The sequence below is a fragment of the Pristis pectinata genome, chromosome 3, assembly GCF_009764475.1.
Source record: "Pristis pectinata isolate sPriPec2 chromosome 3, sPriPec2.1.pri, whole genome shotgun sequence".
In the NCBI taxonomy this organism is placed as follows: Eukaryota; Metazoa; Chordata; class Chondrichthyes; order Rhinopristiformes; family Pristidae; genus Pristis; species Pristis pectinata.
In genome coordinates this window covers 9,384,872-9,403,104 of record NC_067407.1, presented here as the reverse complement: position 1 = coordinate 9,403,104, position 18,233 = coordinate 9,384,872, and the positions used below count along the sequence as shown (strand labels likewise).

At 40.3% G+C, this 18,233-nt stretch overlaps 1 protein-coding gene across 4 annotated transcripts in view; it reads right to left on the bottom strand.

Moving 5' to 3' along the window:
* The window catches only part of zzz3 (zinc finger, ZZ-type containing 3), a 128,918-nt gene that overhangs the window by 41,868 nt on the left and 68,817 nt on the right, over window positions 1–18,233 (bottom strand). The gene's annotated exons all lie outside the window — the stretch shown is intronic.

Here is an 18,233-nt window from a genome sequence, read left to right as displayed (position 1 = left end):
AAAAGGCTTCATGAAAGAATAATTTGATAAAATATTGGAAGCTTGTACTGATGCAGTTAAGCAGATAGCATGCAAAATGTAGTTTTGCTGCCGCCTAGTGGCAAGGTAGAACAATTTTAAGCCAGAAAGGAAAAGCTTTGAAAGTTATCAGAAATATACTTCTAAAACTGAATGTAAGCACCGCCAGGTTATGGATTTGCTTAATTTCTTCGCAGTGGTACCGGCTTGTAGATGCTTGCCATCATTTGTTCATAGTCTTGATGTGAAGCAAACGGTTTATTATGAGGTTCACCACAGCCAATCCCAATCTTATATTTTCTGGGATTTACTATTTCATTTATACAGCAGGTGGTAAGTGCAAGTGGGTTTGAAGAGGGGGGAGGAAATCAGGTGTCCTTAGACATATGTGCCTAAAAAATCAATTGCAAAATGTTATTTATTTTCACAATTTCTTGGTAATAGTTCCCAAAGTTCTCCTCTATAGTGAGTTACCTCAACTCTTGTACGGGCCTGCGATAAACCAACTTTGAGAAAAGAATGCTATGATTGCTGTGATTCTCACAGCATAACATGATTCTAGGATGGTAGATGATGATCAAGATCACATACACACACACGCAGGGTTTACCAGAGAGCATAAGGACTAGAAATTCTAGATAATTTCTTCTATTGTACCACCAACCCCAATGCCACCACCTTCTTCCCCCCCCCCCAAAGGTGAAGAGAAAAAATTGTCACTCTACCCATGCAAAGATCAATCCACTTCAACTCAGCAAAGACTGGAGATTGAATCTCAGATGTGACTGATGAGCATGGCTCAATTGCTTTGCAAGCATTTAAACTAAGCGCTTGTCTTCTCAAAAGAGAACACAAATAACTTCCAGAAATGTTAGGGTCAAGAGAGGGGGAGAAAGTGAAGGAAAACGGTATTAGGAGGGCAACAGTGTTAAGGACATTTAAAGGATTGAAGGCCCAGGGCCCTAGTACTTAAGAAAGAGACCCAAAAATAATGGATGCATTGATAGTAATTTTCCAACATTCTTTAGACACCGAATCAATCCCTGCAGATGGGAGGACAGCTGATATAATCCCCCTACTTAAAAAAAGAGGTAAAAAGAAAACAAAATTATAAATCAATTAGCCTGACATCCAGAGTATGGAAAATGCTGGAATCCATTATTGAAGCAGGAGAGCATCTGGAAAACAGTGACATGATCCTAGAAAGAAAGCAGCGTGGATTTACGAAAAGGAGATCATACTTGACAAACTTACTGGAAATTTTTGAGAATGTAGCCCATAAAGTGGAGAGGGTGAGAATAGTAGAGTCTCATTTGGATTTACAGAAGGCTTTCAATAAGGTCCAACGTCAAAGATTAGCATGCAAATTTAAAACATGTGGGATTGGGAGTGATATACTGTCAGAGGTAGAGCTGGTTGGGAGGCAGGAAACAAAAATTAAGAAATAATGGGCCCTTTCCCAAGTGCAGGCAGTGAATTGTGGTGTACTGCAGGGTTAATTCAGTGCTTGGACCACAGTTATTCACAATATATATTAAATGAGGGAATTAAATGCAATATCTCCAGGTTGCAGATGACAAAAAGCTGGGCAGGAGTGTGACCCATAGGGAGAATGCAGAGGCCCCAGAATGATTTGGAGAGATTGACTGAATAGGCAAATGCATAATAGATCATTATGCAATTTACCTCATTGAATATATTTAAGGCACCATTAGATAGATTTTTGCATAGTAGGGGAATTAAGGGTTATAGGGAAAAGGCAGGTAGGTGAAGCTGAGTCCACGGCCAGATCAGCCATGATCTTACGAAATGGCAGAGCAGGCTCGATGGGTCAGATGGCCTACTTCTGCTCCTATTTCTTATGTAGATACAGTACAATGTGAATAAATGTGAGGTTATTCACTTTAGTAGCATAAAAAAGGGAAGGCAGAGTATTATCTGAAAGGCAAAAGAAGTATGGACTTGCAGCAAGACTTGTGTGTCCTTGTGCACCAGTTGTTGAAAGCATTCAGATAGTTAAGATGACAACTGGTATGTTGTCCTTCACGGAGAAAAGTTGCGTACAAGGGCAGGGATGGATTACTGCAAGCGCCCAGGGCCTCAGTGAGACCACACCTCGGGTATAGTGTGCAGTTCTGATCACCTTGTCTGAGCAAAATGCTCTTGATATAGATGGATTGCATTAAAAGATCACCAGACTGATTCCTGGGATGGCAGGACTGATGTATAAAGAGAGATTGGGACAACTGGGACTGTATTTGCTAGAGTTTAAAAGAATGAGAGGGATACTCATTGAAACTTAGAAAATCCTGATGGAACTGTGCAGAGTAATGCAGGAAAATGTTCCCATTGATGGGGGAATCCAGAACCGAGAGTCAGAGCCCAATGATACAAAGTAGGCCATTTGAGACTGCAATGGGGAGAAATTTCTTCACCCAAAGAGTGATGAACCTGTGGAATTCTACACTACAGAAGTCAGTTGAGGTCAAATCATTAAATATATTTAAGAAGTTAGATATAGTACAAATGGATAACAGGATATGAGAAGAAAGCGGGGACAAGATATGAAATTGAATGATGAGCAATGATTATATTGAATGGACGTAAGGGAGGGGGAGGGGGAAGGCTTGATGTTTCTTTGAAGTTTATACGGGGATATTTGGGACTTTTGGAAAGCAATCAAAGATTGTTAGAAATACTTACATCAAAGGTGAGATAACAATAATGGATATTTATACTGTCCTCACTTCAGTTTTGACGTGGCTCCTTTTAACACTAGAATTTATTATTCTGATATCTAGTTTAGAATGTATTACCATTACAACTTTGCCAAATCAAACATCTGTTTGAAATATTAAACTCTGAAAATAACAAATGAATTCCAAGTAGGACAAGGCGCCCCTGAAAACTTGGGCCCCGAGACCTAAAGCGATTCAGAAATCTGCTATGTTTCAGTGCATTAAACAACTTATAGCTCCAATTCTGAATCGTATATATCAGGAAGAACCAGGTTAGTGGGTCTTCTGTCAACCCACCTTAACATGCAGTTAGGCTACAACCCTATGTGGAAATGTCAAACAAAAGTCTGCCCTGCATGCATATACAAAGAAATGCATTGGCATATACACAGTCCCAAAGGCATTGTTGCTTTTCTCATCTGGCAATCAAGTTTCCCTCACACAGCTGAAATAGGGAACATCTCTGTGAGAATGTAATTCAACAAGGGTAAGGGCAGGAGAGCAGTTAGGTGGAAGTGCCTGAGTTATCCAACCCAGCAGAACTATTACTTTCAAATTAAATAAGCTGATATTGAGATACAAGGGAAAAATTACTTAATAAAGTATGTTAACAGACTGTTTGGCACACCTTGTCCACACCAACCAGTGGGCACCCATCCATATTAATCCCATTTTCCAGCAGTTGGCCTGTAGCCTTCTACGCTTCGGCAATCCAAGTGCTCATTTGGACGCGTCTTAAATGCTGTCGGTGACTCTGCTTCCACCACTCTCTCCTGCAGTGCATTCCAGCTAGTCACCACTCGCTGGGTGAAAAAGGTCCCCCACAAAATCTGTTACCCTTACCCTAAATCTATGCCTTCTAGTTTTATTCACCTCTGATAAGGGGAATAGTTTCCTGCGGTCTATCAATACCCCTCATAAATTTATATACCTCCAGTCACGTCCTCTTTTAATCTCCTCCACTTGAGGGAAAACAGACCCACGCTTCTCCTCATAATTGAACTGCTCCATCCCAGGTAACATCCTGGTGAATCTCCTCTGCACCCTCTCCAACAGTATCTCACCCTTCCTATAGTGTGGTGGCCAAAACCGCAGCAGGCAGTACTCACAAGATCACAAGACAAGGGAGCAGAAGTAGGCCATTCGGCCCATCAAGTCTGCTCCAAAGAAAAGGGGAAAAAGAAATGAGAAATGAGGGGAGAAGAGAGTCTGCTCCATGAGCAAAAAAAACTATTCTAACCCCCAATTTCCGGCCTTATCCCCATATCCCTTGATACCTTGACTAATTAGATATCTATCTCTCTCCTCCTTAAACGCCTCCAATGATCTGGCCTCCACTGCTGTACGTGGCAAGGAACTCCAGCAGAGGTCTGACCAATGTTTTACAAAGTTGAAGCACAGTCTCCCTGCTCTTGTATTCAACTTCTTGCAGGGCTCCCTTCCCACTTCCCGACTCATCAGAAGAGACTTAAATGGAATTTCTCTGAGATTTTCCTGTTTTAAAGTGGAACTGCCACTTCCTGGCACACTCTAAAACCTCTCCAACTTCTCAAGCTTGACAGATAATGAAAAGAGGCCAATGGTCCTCATGCTGAGCAAATGGTACTGTGTGCAGTGCAATGGAAATATGCAGAACACAGAAAACAAAACAAACGTTTTATTCAGCTTTATGCATCAGGGAGTTATTGATGCAAAAAGCAGATACTTTAATATTGTTTATTGCCACCACAGTCCTACCAGTTCCAAATGTGCTGATCATGTAACTACATTGACAGAAACCAGCACAATGTGCTACAACCAACAACTAGGAAATCTGTTTCTTTTTAAACTGGATCTTCCATTCCTTAGTGAATCTGGCAAGTTGTAATAAAAACATAATGCAACAATAGGGCACAGAAGTGGACTATTTTACCTAGTGACCCCACACTGATTCTTTGATACAGCCAGCCATTTAAACCCATGCAATCCATATCATTTGAGTTCTCTTTTTAAAGTTACAATTGAATTTGCTTCTACCACCTTTACAGGCGTTGCATCCCAAACTGCAAATTCATCTTCTCGTGGTTCTCTGCCAGCATCTGCACAACACCCCCAATGTAGAAGGAGCTGGCAACCTGAACAATGGGGCACCAAGAGGTTTCCAAAAGTAATTTAACCCAAGCAGTGCATTAATATGCCTCACCTTCTGCTACTGTGACAGGTTTCTAATTTCATTTTATTTTCCCAAATCTTGCTGTCAAAGCTGCAAGCAAAACAATGCAATTTCACTTTGGTTGATTAGTTTCAATAATCACCCATTTTTTAGTTTCAGAGAACTTTACAGCACAGTACAGGCCCTTCAGCCCACAATGTTGTGCTGACATTTTATCTGACTCTAAGATCCTCTGTGCCTTTTCTGTTCTATTATATTAAGTTCTCTAATTACACCCTATAACCAGATTCCTGATTCCCTTTTGTTCCCATACACCTCTGCAATACTTCCTGCTTATTTTTAAGTACTGTAAATATTTGGAGAAGCTATAAAAAATTGGTCTAAATGCAAGATTACCCAGAGCTGATTTTATTTGAAAGGAGGTCTGGGTTCGCTCACTTTCTATATACAGAGTGGCTGAAATTGTCACTGTGCTGTTAGTAGGCTTGCTCTTAATATTGTTACCAACAAATTAAAGGAAGAATATGTTAACCCTTATTTTGTGCAAATTCTAAATTGGATTTGGCACCAGTAACAGTACAGTAACCAGTAGTAATTTGTCACATATAGTTCAAATGCACACACCAGATTCATGCCAACTCTATAAGGGTTAGATTTACAACCGTACTTTTGCATTGTTAAATGAAAAGAACTACTAAAATTTCACACTCCTGCATTATGTTGTAACCCCGGTGACAAAGTTACATTAGAATCTGATTCTCACGAGCTTCTAATATTTGAGACCTATCCTCTTGAGTTGCAGCAAACTGTGCTGATATTTAAGACCAAACTTTGTGCATGTTCCAGAATTTATGGCTGATATCTCAGATCCCATGACAAAACTTACAGCCATGTATACACACACACAGACACACAGTGAGCTACTGTTGACCCATTCCTGGAATTCATTACATGAAGTTAATAAATCAAGATTAAAGGACACCTGCTTAAGTGCTGAGTGGCAAAATTGAGAAACTAGATGGACTTCACTGGCATAAGCAGACCCCACACCTGTTGTATAAAGCAAATCAGCATTTACTTTATCCACAGAATCTTCAGCTTCTGTTAAACTGAAAAAGTTTTTAACCTCTAGTCCTTCCCAAATGGAGAGTCTGTTACAATGCTGGAAAGACAATCCTTCAGGTGAGATGTTAAAATGTCTATCCTAATTTATTAGGCTAATCTTAAAGATACTTGAAGAAAAACAATTTTTTTCAGATTAAGTCCAGCATTCCTTCCTCATCCGAAAGCAGCCTAAGTAAACAGTCATTTAGCTCACTGTAGTTTGAGGGATATTGGTTTGTACCGAGCATCAGTCATTGTTGCTTAGTGAACAGTCTGTGAACTGCAAAGCAATTCATGATACATGATCAACTGACAGATTGGTGTGCAGTTTATATCATGGAAAGTTTTCCTTTTCAGTTAACATCTTGATTTCTTTTATACCAATAAGCTAGCAGAGAGAATAAACAGCCAAGCCGATATTCTCTAATGCACAGATCTAATTCATCTGTTTAATGCAATGGATCTGTTGTTGTTAACTTCAGAAAGGGGAAGGAGCGAACATGCGCCAGTCTACATTGGGGGAAATCGGTGGTGGAGAGAGTCAGCAGCTTTAAGTTCCTGGGTGTTAATATATTGGATGACCTGTGTGGGCCCAACACATAGGTGCAATCGTAAGGAAGGCCTACCAGCGTCTTTACTTTCTTAGGAGGTTAAGGAGATTTGGCTTGTCACTGAACACTCTAACAAACTTCTAGAGATGTACTGTTGAAAGTATCCTGACTGGTTGCATCATGGTCTGGTATGGTAATTCGAATGCACAGGAACGTAAGAAGCTGCAGAGAGTAGTGGACTCAGCCCAATATATCACAGGCACATCCCTCCCCACCATCGGTAGTATCTGCAGGAGGTGCTACCTCATGAAGGCAACATCGATCATCAAAGATCCCCACCATCTGGGCTATGCCATCTTCTTGCAGCTACCATCCGGCAGGAGGTACAGAAGCCTGAAGTCCCCCGTCACTAAGTTCAAGAACAGCTACTTCCCTGGCACAACCCTACTCACTACAGTTACCCTACTCACTACAGTTACCCTACTCACTACAGTTAAGCAACACCATGACCACTTTGATTACTTTGTACTAAAATGGACTTTTTAAAATTCTAATTGTATTCTTTCTTGTAAAATTTGTGTATAATTTAAGTTTAATTTATGTTTTTCTTGTGAATGCTGATGTGCCTGAGATACTGGTGCAGATGACAATAAACTCAACTTTGACTTCTGTTTATGTTAAGTATTTAACATAAAGGTACTACTGGCTTTTCCATTGTGTTCCTTCCACCTCACAGTGCAAATTTCTGCATGGAATTTCCTTATTGATGAAGGGCAGGTCTAGTTTGTGAAGCACAAATAAATTCAGAAAATTTACATATTGTGCTCATCATCATTTCCAAGACCACTTACATTTTTGTCGTTTTTCACCTCTTATGCGACTCCCCTTCTGCTTTTGTGATATTGTTTTCGTAAATGTTTTGACAAGTTCATTGCCATGATTCTTTCCTGACCTCTCCCTCTCTAATTTCAGTGTCAGCCATACTTTAGGAGTGAGAAAGTTCAAGACCCTTCCAGAGATCTGAGCACATAATGCTTGGCTGCCATCTCAGTGCAGTTTTGAGGGACTGCTGCACTGTTGGAAGCATGGTCTTTCAGATGGGATGATAAAACAAAGTCTTGACTGCCCTTTCAATTGTAAAGATCACAAGGGTGCTATTTTAAAGAGATAAGTAGTCTTCTTCCAGTGCCCTGGCCAAAATTTTCAATTAAATCAATACATGAAACAAGTCACCAGAGCATCTGTTGCATTGGTGTTTCGATGAGCTTGAAGTATGCAAATTGGTTGCTGTTTCTTCTACACTACCACAGTGACAATACTTCAAAAGTACTTAATCGGGGCATTCATTTTTTCCCCCATTTGGAATGGGAGGTACTGCCAAGGCCAACATTATTGCCCATCCTTAACTGCCCTTGAGAATGTGGCACGAGTCACCCTGAAATGTGGAAAATAACCGAGTGGCTTGCAAGGTCACTTAGGAGTCAAACACTTGGGATGGGTCTGGAGTCACACACAGGCCAGACCAGGACAGGTCAACAGATTTCCTCCTCTACAGGACACTGGCGAGCCACATAGTAGTTTCAGAATCTAGTAGTCTTCGTGGTCATCATTACTTAAACTTCTTTTTCCAAATTCCAGATTATTAACTGAATTTAAATTCCACAGCTGCCATGGTAGGATTTGAATTCAGGACTCTGGATTGTTAGTCCAGACCTCTGGATTATTAATCCAATAATTTAACTATTACACCACTGCCAAGGTAATGAAAGGTGCTATACAGCCATGCCATTTCCTTAAATAACACATCTAGCAAGTTTCTTACAGTCTTTCTCAGGGAGCATTTTCTTCCAATTTCCTGTCAGACTGTTTTGATTACAGGCTATTTTTCTTCTTTATCCCACTTTTTGTATGATGCTGATCCATTTACGGTCATGCTTATTTAATCAAGGTCGTTACAGTTGCCAAAATTAATAAAAGTGTGAAAGCATTGGCCCTGTGGTGCATTGTTATCTGTGATAAACTCTTACAATTTACTTGCAATACATTTTTAATGTTCACATTATAATCATTATAGGCAATTAGAATGTTACAGGAAATAACCCCTTGATCAAGATCTTTAAGTATGATTTAATCAATTGCAATTACAGATGAAAAGGGTAATTCAACACTATCCAAGAGAAGCTAAAATTTTATTATGACATTATTAAAGAAGCTAGAATAATGACTCAAAAATAACTGTGATCTTCTAATCAAGTTTTTTCCCCAACACTTAAATAATATTCATCCAATAAAATACTGTAACACCTTTCTGTGATATTCTGTTAGCCAAGTTAAGCCACTCTTACGAGTGATGGCCCATAAATGTAAGTAAATAACATTCCTTTAAATCTGAGTTTACCTGAAAAATGTAGCAAAAATAGAAACATAAATTTTAGAATTGCAGAAGAGATCAGGTGGTTCAATCGTTCCTAATTTCGGAGTACATTTCCTTGATCTTTCTCTCACACCACCTTTTTTTTTAAAAGAAGGCATTTTAAAACTGTATTTCCAAATTTATAGCAGCACAATAAACACTAGGGTTAAACACACATTTAGGAAAAACACCCAGTCTCTTGCACGCAGTGATCAACTACCACATAATTAAATTCACCAGTCAAAAACACAGACATCAGTGTTGAAGCCCACAATTCAGCCGTCATTCACACTGGAAAAGACTTTTCACACAGAAGTTTCATTTAAATTGTTGTCTAAATCCTACACTAAGCAACCATTTTAAAAACAACCATGACTGAACCATCCATACATTCAAGCCAGGATAGGATTTTAAAAATATGTTTAAGTCAATACTTCTAAATCTATAGTTTGAGTCATACCAAGAAATTGACCACACTTAAGTGCTTGGTTCTGTTGCCAACCATTTGAGCTCCAATCTTCATTTTGAGGCAGAGAGAATTAGGGGAATAGTAAACATATTCCATACAATTAAAATATTTTTGTTTCTTGAAATACTTTGGTATGTAGAAAAAAAATACTTAAGGAGAAGAATATTTTCTGCACAGGTATGGCTATCCTGACTTGGTGGAAACAGTAGGTTAAGGCGAGTTGTAAAAGTGTAAATCTTCATCTTCTTGCAGCCGGTTTGCTTTTGTATGTCTTTAAAGGGCACAGGAAGAACCCAGGGAACATGAGACACCACCCTTCCTTATTATTCAAAAGCATCACAAGTGTTCCCATGATTGACTGATAAAGAGGGAAAGGACCCCCAAAATAATTACCATACACTGACTCCAATGAACTTGGAAGCAGGGGAGATAGGCTTCAACACACTGTCTTCATGGATTGGCTATGGTCAATACTTGCAAGTCTATAGTTTGGGGTATACTAAGAAATTGATCATACTTAGTGCTCAGTTATAACAGGATAACTACCTTCGCAAGGAAAGAGCCTGAAAAGTATTAGCACCTGTTAAGGCAGGCATGGTAGTGTAGTAGTTAGCATAACACTATTACAGTGCCAGTGACCTGGGTTCAATTCCGGCCACTGTCTTTAAGGACAGTGTACGTTCTCCCGGTGTCTGCGCGGGTTTCCTCTGGGTGCTCCAGTTTCCTCCCACATTCCAAAGGCGTATGGGTTAGGAAGTTGTGGGCATGCTATGTTGGCGCTGGAAGCGTGGTGACACTTGCGGGCTGCCCCCAGAACACTCTACGCAAAAGATGTATTTCACTGTGTGTTTCAATGTACATGTGACTAATAGAGATATCTTATCTTACCAGTAAATACTTGTACAGGTGTTACCCCAGTGTTACCGCTGTTTGGGTAACGGAAATTCGTCCTAACAGAATTCACAAAATCACTACCCAAGAATTTGCAATACCGATAAAATTCATTCTCACAGAATTCATATGAGAAAAAAATTATTTTTTTTTGCATTACAGACTGTTTTCTAGAAATGCAACGCCCACCCCCCGCCATAACACAGGGGTCAGCTGTATTTATGTAGTGCCATCAGAGTGGTAAAATGTCCCAACCCATAAAAAGATACAGTTGGCACCAAACTACACAAGGAGCCAACGTCCACCTCCTAAAGCATTAAATTTGTGCCCTTCCCCCCTCCCCAATCCCCCACCCAAATGCTGCCGAAGATGTGAAGTGTTTCCAGCATTTTATATTTTTAGTGCTATCAAAGAATGTACCATTATAGGAGACCAGTGGTTGGTAAAGTAGTTTGGTTTAAAGGGATGCCTTGAATGAAGAGAGAGAGGAGAGAGGTAGAGAGGTTGAGAATTCCACAGCTCTGGGCAAAACAGCTTAAAGAAAAAGGTAGCTAAGAAGCACCGAAGGGCAAGAGTCTGGAATTAGAGAAATCTAAAGATTTAGAAGGTGTGGAGGTTACAAGGATGATGCCAGGACTAGAAATCTGTAGCTATGAGAAAAGATGAGCTATGTAGCTATGAGGAGGCTGAGGGGGAAACGTATATAAATTTATGAGAGACCTAGATAAATTAGGAAGAACCAGTTTCTCTTAAAGAAGGGTTATAGATCTAAAGTAAATGGAAGGATAAGAGGGAAGATGGGGGGGAAAAAAATCACCCAGAGGATGGTACAGATCTGGAACCCTGCCTAAAATTGTTAAAGAGGCAGATACCCCCACATTTAAAAGGACTTGGAAATATAATTGAACAGCCATGGCCTGGAGGGCTGTGGATTACAAACTAGAAAGTGGGATTAGGTTGGTTAGCTCTTTTGCGACTGGCATAGATTCAATGGGCCAAAAGGCCACCTTGTATAGCATGGATTTTCTATGATCCTTGGATAGTGGTAGACCCGGAGGATATAGTAATCAGGAGTGGTGGTGCCATGGAGGAATGCAAAAACAAGGAATAGGATAATGAAATTGAAGTTGTGGTGGACTGGGAGCCAACGTAAGTCGGTAGTGCGTGAACAGAACTTAAGTTAGGAAACTGGCAGCAGGGATTGGGATGAAATCAAGTCTATAGAGAGTGGAAGATGGAAGGTCAGCCAAAACAAGATTAGAACAGTGGAGACTAGAGGCAAGAATGGCATGGTCGAGGATTTCAATAGACGAGCTGTGACAGGTTGGGACGTTACAATGGTGGAATTAAGCAGCTGTGGTGAAAAAGAATACAGGGCAGGAAGTTCAATTCACGGCTGCAAACAGTTTAGTTCAGAGAGCAATGGAATCTGCAGTTGGGGAATGGAATTTGTTTGAGGTTCCAAGGAAAAAGGATTAGGCCTTGCCAGGAAAATTCTTCTTATCCAATACACTGCACAAAAATGTAGTAGTTGTGGATTAACAAACCAGAATTTGGAAGATGAAGTCACACCATGGAAGATAGTAAAATGAATTGAATAAATTGTTAATTTGTTCTCTGGCACTAGGAAAATGACAGTGAAAAAGTTGTTGAATTACAGTGAACACATAGCTGATTGTACTTTAGGGAGGAAATGGCTTCAGTGGAAGGAACAGATAAATTACAAAAGAATTCCATCTGAAGCTTTATCTTAGTGCACCAGGACAAAGCCAAGTTATATTAAATGTTTTTTTTGGGGGGGATGTGGGTCCCACTGGGAAAGTCACTATCTATTGTTCATCCCTAAATACCCTCAAGAAGATAATAGAACATAGAACAGTACAGCACAGGACAGGGCCTTCGGCCCATGATGCTGTGCTGAACTAATTAAACCAATGACTCCTAATTAATCTAATCCCTCTTCCCCACACATTGACCATATCCCTCCATCCTCTGTGTATTCATGTATCTTAAATGCTCCTATGGCATCTGCCTCTACTAACACCCCTGGCAGTGCATTCCATGCCCCCACCATTCTCTGTGTAAAAAAACTTGCCTCACATATCTCCTTTGTACTTTCCCTCTCTCACCTTAAATACATGCCCTCTAGTACTAATACATTTCAATCCTGGAAAAAAGATACTGGCTCTATACCTTGCATAAATTTATAAACTTCTATCAAATCTCTCCTCAGCCTCCACCACTCTACAGAAAACAGTCCCAGCTTGTCCAACCTCTCCTCATAGCACCTGTCCTCCAAACCAAGCAGCATCCTGGTAAACCTCCTCTGCACTCTCTCCAAAGCCTCCACATGCTTCCTATAATGAGGCGACCAGAATTGAACGCAATGCACTTAATGTGGCCTAACCTGAGTTTTATAAAGGTAATGGTGAACTACCTTGACCTGCTGCAATCCTACAGTGAAATTACTCCCACAGTGCTGCTGAGGATGGAGGCCCAAGACGATGAAGAAAGGATGATATATTTCATTGCAAGAATATTCTGCAACTTGGAGATCATGCAGGTGGTGGTGTTTCCTTACACCTGCTGCCCTTACCATCGGGAGCTGTTGCCAGTGCAGCCTAAGTATATAACTGCAGCACATTTCATAGATGGTACACATTACAACCACAGTGCACACTAGCAGAAAGAGTAAATGTTTATGGTAGTGAATGGTTGCTATTCAAGCAGGTCGCTTTGTCCTGCAACTTTTAAACTTCCTAAGCATCACTGGTGCTGTTCTCAGCCAGGCAACTGAACGTTATTCCATCATGGTCCTGACTTGTGACTTATATAGTGGAAAGATTTTGGGATATCAGAACCACAGGATATCTAACCTCTGACCTACTCTTATGGTCATAGTATTTATAGGGCTGGCTCATTTGAGTTTCCAGTGAATAATGATCCCCATGATGTTATTGGCAGGGATTTTGCAATGGTAAAACTATTAAATATCAAGGGTGAGTAGTCAGACTCTCTCCCTCTTTGGAGATGGTTAATACCTGGGCCTTCTGTGGTATAAGTGCTACTTGCCACATATCAGCCCATGCTCTAAATGTTGTCCAGGTCTTGCTGCTTCATGCACAGAGTGCTTCATTTGCTGAGGAAATGCTAAATATTGTGCTACATCAGTGACTATCACCACCTCTGACCTTAATATGGAGGGAAGGTCACTAAGACACTGATCCATCTGTAGTGATGTTGTGGAGTTGGGATGATTGAGTCTGAACAACCTTTATCATGCGTTTTTATTTACATGCCCATCAACTTCACTTTTACAGCGGTTCCTTGATGTCCCATTTGGTCAAATATTGCCTTGACAGTAAATGTAGTCACGCTCACTTCTGTAATTCTGCTTTTTATTCTGCGTTTGCACTAAGGTTATGATGATGTCTGGAGCTGAATGGTCATGGCAAAATCCAAAGTGGCCAATTATGATCAGGGAGGGGAAGTGCCTCTTGATAGTAATATTAACAATACCTTCAGCGGGTCAGGCATCATCTGTGGAAAGAGAAAGAGTCAATAATCAGATGATGAATGGTCCGAGACCTTAAACATTGACTGGCTCTCCTTCCAAAGATGCTGCTCGATCTGCTGAGTATCTCCAGCATTTTCTGCTTTCATTTCATATTTCCCGCATTCTGCAGTTTTTTGATTTTCATTGACAATATGTTCCATCACTTTGCTGAGATTAAAAGTAAACTTACTGGACAGAGAATCCTGCCTTTTGTGAACAGGACATACCTGGTCAACTTTCCAAGTTATTGGATATTTGTCTTTGTTGCAACTGTACAAGAATATGTTGGCTAGAAGTGTAGCTAGTACTGGAGTGATCTTCAATGCCTACCATTGGGATGTTGTCTTGTCCCATTGATCTACGGGATCTAGAGACCTTAACTGTTTCTTGATATCACGTGGAATGAATCAAATTGAATGAATCACCTGACTTTTGTGATGGTGGGAATATCAGGAGGAAGCCAAAATGGATTGTCCACTTGGCCCTTCTGTATGAATGGGTTTACAAGTGTTTGGCCTTTTTCTTCAGCAATCACATGCAGGTTGCAGCAGTGCAGAGGGGGAAGTTGTGGGCTCAAAGGTTACAGATGATGGTGGGTTACACTTCTGCTGCTCCTAAAGGATGCCCAGTTATGAATTGCCAGATCCATCTGAGGATAACCCTTTGAGCAGGTCTGTAGAGCCATACAACAGGATGGAAAGCATCCTTGGTGTGAAGTCGGGACATTTGTTCCGCAAGGCCGTATTATCCCGTGTGGATCTGCATCAGGACATGTAGAATCTCAAGCCTGACATTCCATCACCTCCGTGCCCATTTCTTTGGCTAGGAGTCTTCATCTGGCCCTTTCACCTCTCTCCAGAATTCCTGATTTTACCTCTTATCCTCTCTAGATCTATTCATTGCTAATGGCCAAAGCAACATAGACCACCTTGATTTTTTTCACTCCCCTGACTCCCTAATCTACCCTCTTCAAACTTGAAGCATTCCATTAAGAATCAACCCTGACAGTGTCATCAAACCCAGCAACAAGGATAGTGCTGCAGGGTCTAGTGAACTGATGTCTATCCCACAGAAACCAAATGTCAGCTCTCAGACACGACCTCATAGCTCCCTCTGGATCATGACCCCACCAGTGAACATCAAGCCAATATTGCCCAGGAAATGAAGGACCCCATTTCATTGGGAGATCTTCCCTCCTTTCTGTCTTGGAGTTCCCCATTCGACACAGCCCACCTCCTGCCCAAGATCCACAAGCAGGACTGCCCCAACTGAACTGCTATCTCAGGCTGCTCTTGCTCCACTCAACTTACTTCCATCCCACTCTGCCCTATTTGAATCTGGCCTTCTGCACTGTTATGATGAGGTCTAATATAAACTTGAGGAAGAGCACCTCAGCTTCTGTCAGGGAACTTTGCAGCCTACTAGACTCAAAATTGATTTCAATATAGAATGTCCCTCTGTATCAGGATGGGCCATGTCATCCACCTGTAATAATTGGCTCTCCATTAGCACAGCCTGCTGCTGGGCAGGTCCTGATGCTCTGCATACTGCAACTCTTACATTCCTGTGTTCTCACTCTCTAACTGCCTTTATTTTATAGTTTTTGGGACCAAGTTCTCTCTCCAACTGCCCCCTTTAACTCAATGACCAGATGACCTTGTTTCAAACTTATCCCCAGGGAAACCCTGGCCTCACCCTATCAGAGATATTCCTTTTGTCCCATCTCTCCTTCCCCCACCCTCACTGCAGATTGATACTGACTTGTTTTTTCTCCAGTCCGGTTATGATACAATGGAGGGGTGTTTATTGCTAGACATTTCAAAGAGGAACTGTGAGTTAACCACACAGCAGCAGATCTGGAGTCACATCAAAGTCAGGAAGGCAGATTTTCTCCCCTGAAGAACATTAGTGAACTCTGTTTTTACAACAATCAGAAAGATTTGCAGTCATTATTACTAAGGCTTCCTTTTTAGAAATCCAGATTATTAACCAAATTTTCACAATTCCACGGCAGGATTTGAATTTGCACCTTTGGATTATTGGTCTGGGTTACTGGTCTGTACCACCAGCACCATAACAAGAAGTACTTTCAAAAGAAACCTAACCTGGTATATGAGAGGAAACAACAAATCAGAAATTCATTTAGGCTTGAATTTCTGATTTAAAAAAAATTGATTCAGTTTCGGGAGTCTTTTTGGTTATTGTCAAAGTTTAACAAAATCAGCTATTTGCAGTTATTAAGAAAAAGCTTTGGCAAATACAATACCTTTTGATTTCTACAATAAATTGCAATTAAATTTTTTGTGACAATAAGTAAACCTGCATGTCATCTGTGTCACCTGTATTTTTACTAATCTAAGTTAGTAACATGTTCACAAACAGGTGAGATTAGCCAGTTGTCTGTGCAAAATCTACAGTTTAAGAGCTTCATTCTTAAAGCAAAATGCATGGTTAACATTACAAATATTGCCAACACAGAAGTTTATGAGTGTAAAAATATTTTATTAAGTAGGCCTTCGGGCGAATTTTCTCAGCCATCAGTGAAAACTGAAAAGTTCAAAGCTGGATAAATTGAAGGTTGAGAAAAGATTGGTGGAATCAGGAGACCCACTTGGAGTATAAACACTAGTGTATAGAATTAAACTCCAGCTGTACAAAATTCTGATTAGATCACAGTCTGGACATCACCAGGAACATTGGCCTTTGGAGGGTATATGTTTAGCTGAATGATATCTAAATTCCAAGGGTTAAATTACAAGGAGAATGCAGATATCAGGTTTGTATCTCCTGGAATTTAGGTGGTTAAGTGGTGATTTCACTGATATTGCAATATATTAAGGGGAACCAATAGACAGAAAATGCTTCCACTGGTTAGGGGGTACAGGAATAAAACTGGATCTAAGATTTTCAGAAATGGGGAACACTTCTACTTTAGAGTATAGTATAAATGTGGAATTATTTTCCTATATGGCAACTGGTGCTCCAATTGTCAATTTTAAGTAGAAGATTGATGAGGTATTAGTAATCTAGGATACAAGTAGCTATGTGCAGATAAGTCACTGATTAGCCAAAATCAGGCTAAATAGGGAAAAAATGGCCTAAATTATGCTCATGTTTGTTTTTTTTCCTTTTTAAGCAAGTTTTGAGGAAATAATCATCCATCTCTTTCTGGTCAAGTACAATGAGCAAGCCCTCACAGAGCCAACCCTCATTAGTAGCATTTCCAAATGGATCAAGGATTTAAGAGATTCATGTTCACTCCAAAGACTTGAGTACGTAACCTTGCTGACATTTCAGTGTAAGCACATCACCGTCGCGAATGCCTTCTTTCATGTGGGATAATAAACAGAGATTGTGCCTGCTTTCTGAGATAGACATAAAAGATTCTGCAAAGTTATTTAAAACAAGCAGCAAAGTGGTTCATCCTGCTAGCCCAGCCAATATTTATCCCTCAAAGTCAAAAAACTGATTACCTGGTCATTAAATTGAGGGGGTTTGTAAGATCTTGCTGTGCACAAAGTGACTCCTGCACTTCCTAAACTACAATATTGTATAAATTCAAAAATATTTCAAAAGCTGTGGAGTGCTTTGGGGTCATGAATAGTGCTTTCCATATACAAGATTTCCTTTCGAGACAACTGCTCGTATTAATGCCAACTGTGAACAAAGTATCAATGAATACGCAAGTCCAAGGCTACCAAGGCAAGATGGCTTTATATATAAAAAAAATGATTTCAAGTCACCCACTCTAAAGGTGTTAGAACTTCAAAACTTGGCTATGAATTTATCAATCCGTTTTCTCAAAGAAACACTTTTTTGCCAACAAACTCACAAATTCGCTAAGCAAATGTCTTATTATGCAGGAGAGCTTAGGGAATTGAATCTGGCTCATGAAAAAATGGGAAATAAGACTGCAATACTGCAAAAACTGAAGTCCATACTAACTAATCTGGGCATGTTAATTATCCAAACTAAGAATATACCAGTGACAAAGGACATTAGATACACAATCACTGAGTCAAACTAAAACAAAGGATTCAAACTATTTTTCAGTGGGCTTCACATCCATAAATTCATCCCAACGTCTGCAGTCATAGTCAAGGTTATAGTCTCACCAGAAGTACATTCCATAAGAAAGCTGGTAATATTAGATCACTGTAAAAGCATGTTCTGCACTACATCCTTGCAAGTAACATATAGCTGCACATAGTATTCCTGTCAATAACGCTTCTATGTTCATCGGACTATGACCTCACGACCTACCTTGTTGTGACCTCGCACCTTATTGCACTGCACTTTCTCTGTAGCTGTGACACTTTACTCTGTACTGGTACTGTTTTA